The sequence below is a fragment of the Lonchura striata genome, chromosome 26, assembly GCF_050655825.1.
Source record: "Lonchura striata isolate lonStrDom1 chromosome 26, ASM5065582v1, whole genome shotgun sequence".
Classification (NCBI taxonomy): Eukaryota; Metazoa; Chordata; class Aves; order Passeriformes; family Estrildidae; genus Lonchura; species Lonchura striata.
Window position 1 is genome coordinate 6,642,510 of NC_140728.1, and position 6,592 is coordinate 6,649,101.

The following is a 6,592-nucleotide window of genomic DNA, read 5'->3' on the forward strand; positions in this document are numbered from 1 at the left end:
TCTCCTCTCCAGGCTCCTGGACTCGTCTCTTCTCCACGATCCTGTCTCTTCTTCAGGATCCCTGATCTCCTCTCTTCTCCAAGATCACTGATCTCCTCTCTTCTCCAGGATCCCTGATCTCTTATCTTCTCCAGGCTCCCAGACTCTTCTCATGTCCAGGATCCTAATCTCTCTTCTCCATGATCCTGATCTCTCTTCTCCAGGATCCTGGACTCCTCTCATCTCCAGGATCATGATCTCTCTTCTCCAAAATCCCAATCTTCTCTCCTTTCCAGGATTCTGATCTCTCATCTCCAGGATCCTGGAGTCCTCTCTTTTCAAGGCTCCCAGACACTTCTCATGTCCAGGATCCTAATCTGTCTTCTCCAGGATCCTAATCTCCTCTCATGTCCAGGCTCTTGGACTCCTCTCTTCTCCAGGCTCCTGGATTCTTCTCGTGTCCAGGATCCTGGAGTCCTCTCTTCTCCAGGATTCTAATCTCTTCTCATGTCCAGACTCTTGGACTCCTCTCCAGGCTCCTGGACTCCTCTCTTCTCCAGGCTCCTGGATTCTTCTCGTGTCCAGGATCCTGATCTCTCTTCTCCAAGATCCTGATCTCCTCTCTTTCTTCTCCAGGCTCCTGTACACCTCTCCTCTCCTCCCAGAGGGATCTGAGAGTGCAGGAGCCAGGTACCAGCCAGGACACTGCAGGTGATGAGATGGACAGGGACATCAGCACGGAATGGGACGAGGAATGGGACAGGGACATGTCCCCAAAGGAATTGGCCACCAGAAGGGAGCTGCAGGGGGTTTTTTGTTGTGGAGGAACTGATCCCTCGTGTTCCCATTGTCCCCAAGGACGGGGTGTTCACAGTGTGGCTCTGCTGCCCTCCCTCCTCCGGGAGCCACCGGGATGTGCTGGAAAACGATGGGAAAAGGGAGTGGGAGAGGGGTAGAAGGGCAGGGAACGCAGGGCTGGGCTGAGCAGAGGGGGAAGGCAGCGGTGCGGGCTGTGCTCACCCCCAGAGTAAAAATTCCTGGTACCTTGTGCACGCTCGAGGCATCAGCAGCTCCTGCCAAGAAAGCTCATCGTGTGGAGATCAATCATGGTGTGTGGAGCACGCCAGAGGAACACCCACAGAGGGTGCCCGAGGGAAGGGGGCTGATTCATTGCCATCTGACCCACAGAGGTAATCACCGCCGAGTTACAGTTATCCTGTAAATATCATTAATAACTCCTGTCGAGTGGGGTTTTCTTACAGGACAGCCTGATAGGAGCGGAGCCCTGTGGGACAGGAATGCGTGGCACGGCAGCACGAGCAGCCCACGAGTGTTCCCAAAGGCTCCTGCCACAGAGCAAATCCCAGGAATGCAGAGCTCCAGCATCCACAGGGATCCTGCACCATGGAAAGAGGGGGAACAGCATCCCAGATGATGCTAATTAACTTCCAGGGCTAATGTGCAGGGTTAATTAGCTGGAGTGTTCGTGCCAAAAGGGACTTTTGCCAGGAGTAAAGGGCATTTTTCCTAGCGAAGCTCCACTGGAGAAAGACAAAAGGTAACAATCCAAAGCTGGCTCCCAGCATGAGGGAAACAGGAGCAGCTGGTGCTGCTCATCCTCGGAGCTGCTCTGTGCACCAGGCACGGGGAGGGCCCAGCAAGATCCACGCCAGGACCATGGAGTGCCACTGACCCCTGGCACAGGCAGGAAAGTGCTGTCTGGGCATTCTGGGACACAAAACCACCCCAAAGGGACTCAGTGCTGCACTTGCTGGGGTTTGGACTGGGATGCTGGCTGGGCTGGAGTCCAGCACGATGGATTTTTGTCCTCCCAGTGCTCACAAAAGCCAATGAAGTTCTCAACCATGTGCGAGGTGGTTTTTCCACAGGGAATGACACCAGGCCTTCATGCTCTCCCTGTCCCTCCTGCACGGATGGATTCCCTCTTGCTTCCTGCTGCCTGTGGCAGGAGCTGCTATTCCAAAGTCCTGCTGGGTGTGATCAGGATAAAACGAAGTCTTGCCCTGCAAAGAGCCCAGCCCTGTGCAGCCACCGATGGTCCTGGGGCATTTCTGGTGTGGGAGGTGCAGTCCTGGTCAAATTCCATTTTCAGTAATTATAAATACAGCCCATTCTGCCTCTTTCTGCTCTGACCAAACTGCCCACGTGTGGCCCAAGGACGTGACCACCCCCAGAGCATCCAGGATGGTGTGCAAGGCATGGATGAGTGTTTGGGAAGCTGGGGAGCACTGGGACATGGAAAGACACCCCAGGGACTCCCCAGGTCAGCCTGGGCTGCGCAGAGTGCTGAGCTGGTTATCTCCTGGGCTGATAGCAGCATTCCATGTGCTGGAATGTGTGGATTCATTTGCAGATGATTAATTTTAGCAGATACGTTGAACTTAACGGGGCCATAATTCAGTGGTAATAATTCAGTGGTAATAATTCAGTGGGAGGCTGGGGCTGGGGGCAGCAGGGGCAGGCAGCCGTGCCCTGGGGCAGAGGGAGCTGGTTCCTGGGAGATGATGGCACCTGTAGGAGCCTTCCTTTCTCCATCCTTCCCTCCCATCCCCATCCCCACCCCTGCAGCCAGATCTGCTCCTCGTTTTTGGGTGGTTTTGCTGAGGAAACAGGGCTTGTGCAGGCCCAGGTGTGGGAAGGACATGGGGTTGGGGATGGAGATGCTGCAGGTGGAGCGGGGCAGCCTTTGAGGAGGGAATCTGGGGTTTCCATGAGGATCTGGGAGGTGCTGGACAGGCCGAGAGATGCTGGGGGCTTGTTCCTCATGGCTGACGCGTGCTCAGGCTGTGACACCTACACAGGCGGGGTGTCCTGCTTCCCTGTCTGTCTGTCCCTTCAGGAGCATTTCAAACCCCTCAGCCAGGTGGGAAAGCAGAGATCTGGGCTGCCAAATTCCTACAGGAATGAGGTGACCATTCCTGGAGCAGGCGATGGCCGTGCCCAGAGCTGCAGGATGCTCCGAGCTGTCGGGAGGGTGGGCAGGGGCTGGCACTGCCAGTGTCACCAGGGGCACTGCACAGAGCTCTGCCATTCCCAGGGCTGGTTATCACCATTTCCTGCTCTCCCAGGAATGCAGGGCCCGGGCTGGATGCCACCATCCCGCTGGCTCCGTGGTGCCAGGGCTGGAGCCACGGCTGCCACCTGAAAGGGGACCGCTGGCACTGCCACCCCCGCTCGGTGTCATTGGCTGGCACAGGGGACAGCGGCCTGATCCGGGCAGGAATGAGGAACACCGTGCTCCAGAGGAGGCAGCAGGATTATTTACAGCACCAAAATGAAGGCTGGAATGCAGGAAGGCTTCGGGAGGTTCGAGCTGCCCCCGTGGCTCAGCGGGGGCGTTCGGGGCCCTTCAGCTCTCGGGGCTGGGAGAGGCTCTGGGGTTTTGGGGTTCATCTCTGAGGGAATTGCTGGGTCACAGCTCCTCAGGGCTTTTCCAGCCTGCCCCAGCCCTGTGGGGACATCTCCAGAGGCAAGGGAATGGCCACCCCGCTGCTGGCACCGTGTCACCCGCGCGTGTCTGTGGGGTCAGCCCTGCCACAGCCTGTTCTGCACTGGGGAGCTCCTCCCGGGGCTGCAGCACACCCCCAAAGTGAAGGATTTGTGGGGTGAGACACCCTGGCTTGGGGAGCAGAGCACGTTTGGGTGGTCAGAGCCAACCCCACCGACCCAGATTCCTCTCTGGAGCACCACAAGGATCTCCACCTCCAAAAAACACTGCCCAGCCCGCAGAGAGCACCTGGCACACACCTGGGCAGTGTGCCCTCACCCGGGACTGGCCCCTGCTCTCTGGACAACCCTCAGGTCACCTTGAGCAAGGGCTCTTATCTTATTTGTAAAATAGGTGTAAGCTATCTGGGGAGCTCCAAATCTGCTCAGCAAGGTCTGCCCGAGGCCTAGGGCCACGAGCAGCTCCTGGGGCTGGGTGGGAGCAGCCCCAGCATCAAAAATTCCTACCCTTGGAGCAGCCCTGAAGTGTTGGGGGCCCCCAAGCCAAGGGGTGCCAGTGGAGCATCCAATTCTCCTGGAATTCGGGCTGGGGGCTGGCTCCAGGCACTGCCTCCCCCACCCCTCAAGGCTTCCTGCCCACTCTGACCCAGCAGAGTCAACCCAAATGAGGCTTTTTCACTTAAACCATTGAATTCCTGTGAAGGGAGGTTTCCCAATCTGAAAAAAAAAAAAGGAATTTTCCCTCAAAAAAAAAAAAAAAAATTGGGAAGGTGTGTGGAGGAGAACGTGAGGCTTTCCTTGGGGGAAAGTCATTGTGGTCCCATCACTGCTGCTGTGTGCCCTTGGGCAACTCATTAAGGCCCAAACGCTTCGATGGGAGGGAGATAAGCCCTGAAATAAATCTGAAATTGTTCAGGGCTCTGAGGTCATGCCTGCCAGGAGCTCAGGTGTTGGACGTGAGGAGCTGGAGCAGGAGGAGGCCCTGTCGTCTCTGGCCAGAGAGATCAGCAGGCAGATTTTAGATTTTAGATGAAAGTGCTGCCTGCTTTGCCTTTTTGGGGAGTTTTAGGAGTGTTGGTGCTGCAGCCCTGTCATGAGGCCAGGGGCCAGCTGAGGTGCCAGCCTGCCCTGGAAGAGTGGCTGGTTAAAGGGAATTAAAGATAAATAAAGCATCTGGGGCCGGAGGGATGCAGTGTCCAGGTGGAACCTGGTGGGAGAGGGATTCACCACCCTGAGCCTCACCCAGGGCCTGAGGGAGGCTCTGCTGCTGCCCTGGCTTCTGCTCTGGTGCAGCCCCATCCCCAGGGATGCTGGTGATACCAAAATGGGCCAGAATCAACTTTATAACACAATTTGAAGTATTTAATCTTGAAACTCCATTCAGCAGCTTTGGAAAAACTGAAATTTTCTATTCTCTGTGTTGTTCATCACTGATGGCCTCACGCAGATCTGAGCGAGCTCAGCCAGGGCAGTGAGAGGAGCCAAATCCACATTTCCCCCGTGTTCCTCACATTTTCATCCTGGAATAGCAGGAAGAGGTCACCAAGAGTTCACAGGTTGGGCAAATCCACATTTCTCTGTTCCCCACATTTTCACCCTGGGACAGAGGGAAATGGTCACCAAGAGTGATCAAATCCACATTTCCCCTGCGCTGAGCACGAGTGGAGCTGCAGATCACCATTGTTTGTGTCTGTCCACACTCTGAGGAGCTGCTTGTTCACCCAGGACAGAGTCCAGCCTACCTCACACCCAAATCTGGGCAATTTGGACAGTGAGCTCCTCCTCGGGCAGCAGGAGCAGGAGGCTGAGGCGGCTGCTGCTCGCCAGGTCCAACTCACGCTGCAATTCCCATGGGAAGGGGGTGCCCAGCCCTGTGCCAAGGGCCACAGCCTCCCGTGTGAGCCCTGCTCGGTGCTGCCCCGGCCACCGCGGAGCTGCTGCCCGGCCCTTGGCGTGGGACCATCCCATCCCATCCTGATCAAAGCAGTCAGGGTCCCACCCTGATCAAACCAATCAGGATCCACCTGATCAAACCAGTCAGGGTCCCACCCTGATCAAACCAGTCAGGGTCCCAAACTGATCAAAGCAGTCAGGGTCCCACCCTGATCAAACCAGACAGGATCCACCTGATCAAACCAGTTCAGATCCCAAACTGATCAAACCAATCAGGATCCCACCTGATCAAACCAGTCAGGATCCACCTGATCAAACCAGTTCAGATCCCAAACTGATCAAACCAGTCAGGATCCCACCCTGATCAAACCAGTCAGGATCCCAAACTGATCAAACCAGTCAGGATCCCACCTGATCAAACCAGTCAGGATCAAATCCTGATCAAACCAGCCCCTCGCAGTTTCTCCGGCTGCTTTTGGAGCTGCTCCTGCTCCGGGCTCTGTCCCACGGTGGGATCCTGTTCCCACAGCCCTCAGCACCTCTGTGGGGCTTTGCAAAACCCAGAGGAACGCAGTGGGACAGTGGGGCAGCCCCATGCCAGGCTGGCAGGGCCAGATCCTGATCCTGATCCTGATCCCGATCCTGATCCTGATGCTGATCCTGATCCCGATCCTGATGCTGATCCCGATGCTGATCCTGATCCAGATCCTGATGCTGATGCGGATCCTGATCCTGATCCTAATCCTGATCCCAATGCTGATCCTGATCCTGATGCTGATCCAGATCCAGATCCTGATGCTGATGCTGATGCGGATCCTGATCCTAATCCTGATCCCAATGCTGATCCTGATCCTGATCCTGATCCAGATCCTGATCCAGATCCCGATCCCGATCTCAATCCTGATCCTGATCCCAATCCCGATCCTGGTCCAGATCCAGATCCTGATCCTGATCCTGATATTGATGCTGATGCTGATCCTGATCCTGATCGTGATCCTGATCCTAATCCTGATCTCAATCCTGATCCCAATCCTGATCCCGATCCTGATCCTGATCCTGATCCTAATCCTGATCCTGATCCCGATCCTGATCCCGATCCTGACGCTGATGCTGATCCTGGGGCTCGGGCTGGCTGCTGACTTCAGCATGTCCCAGCGCTGGCTGCCGGACTGCCACAGCCCCTAGTCCTCCCCCGTGCTGGCTCGGAGCCCTCCGTGTCCCCAGAGCCCGCTGTCCCAGCCCCGGGGCCAGG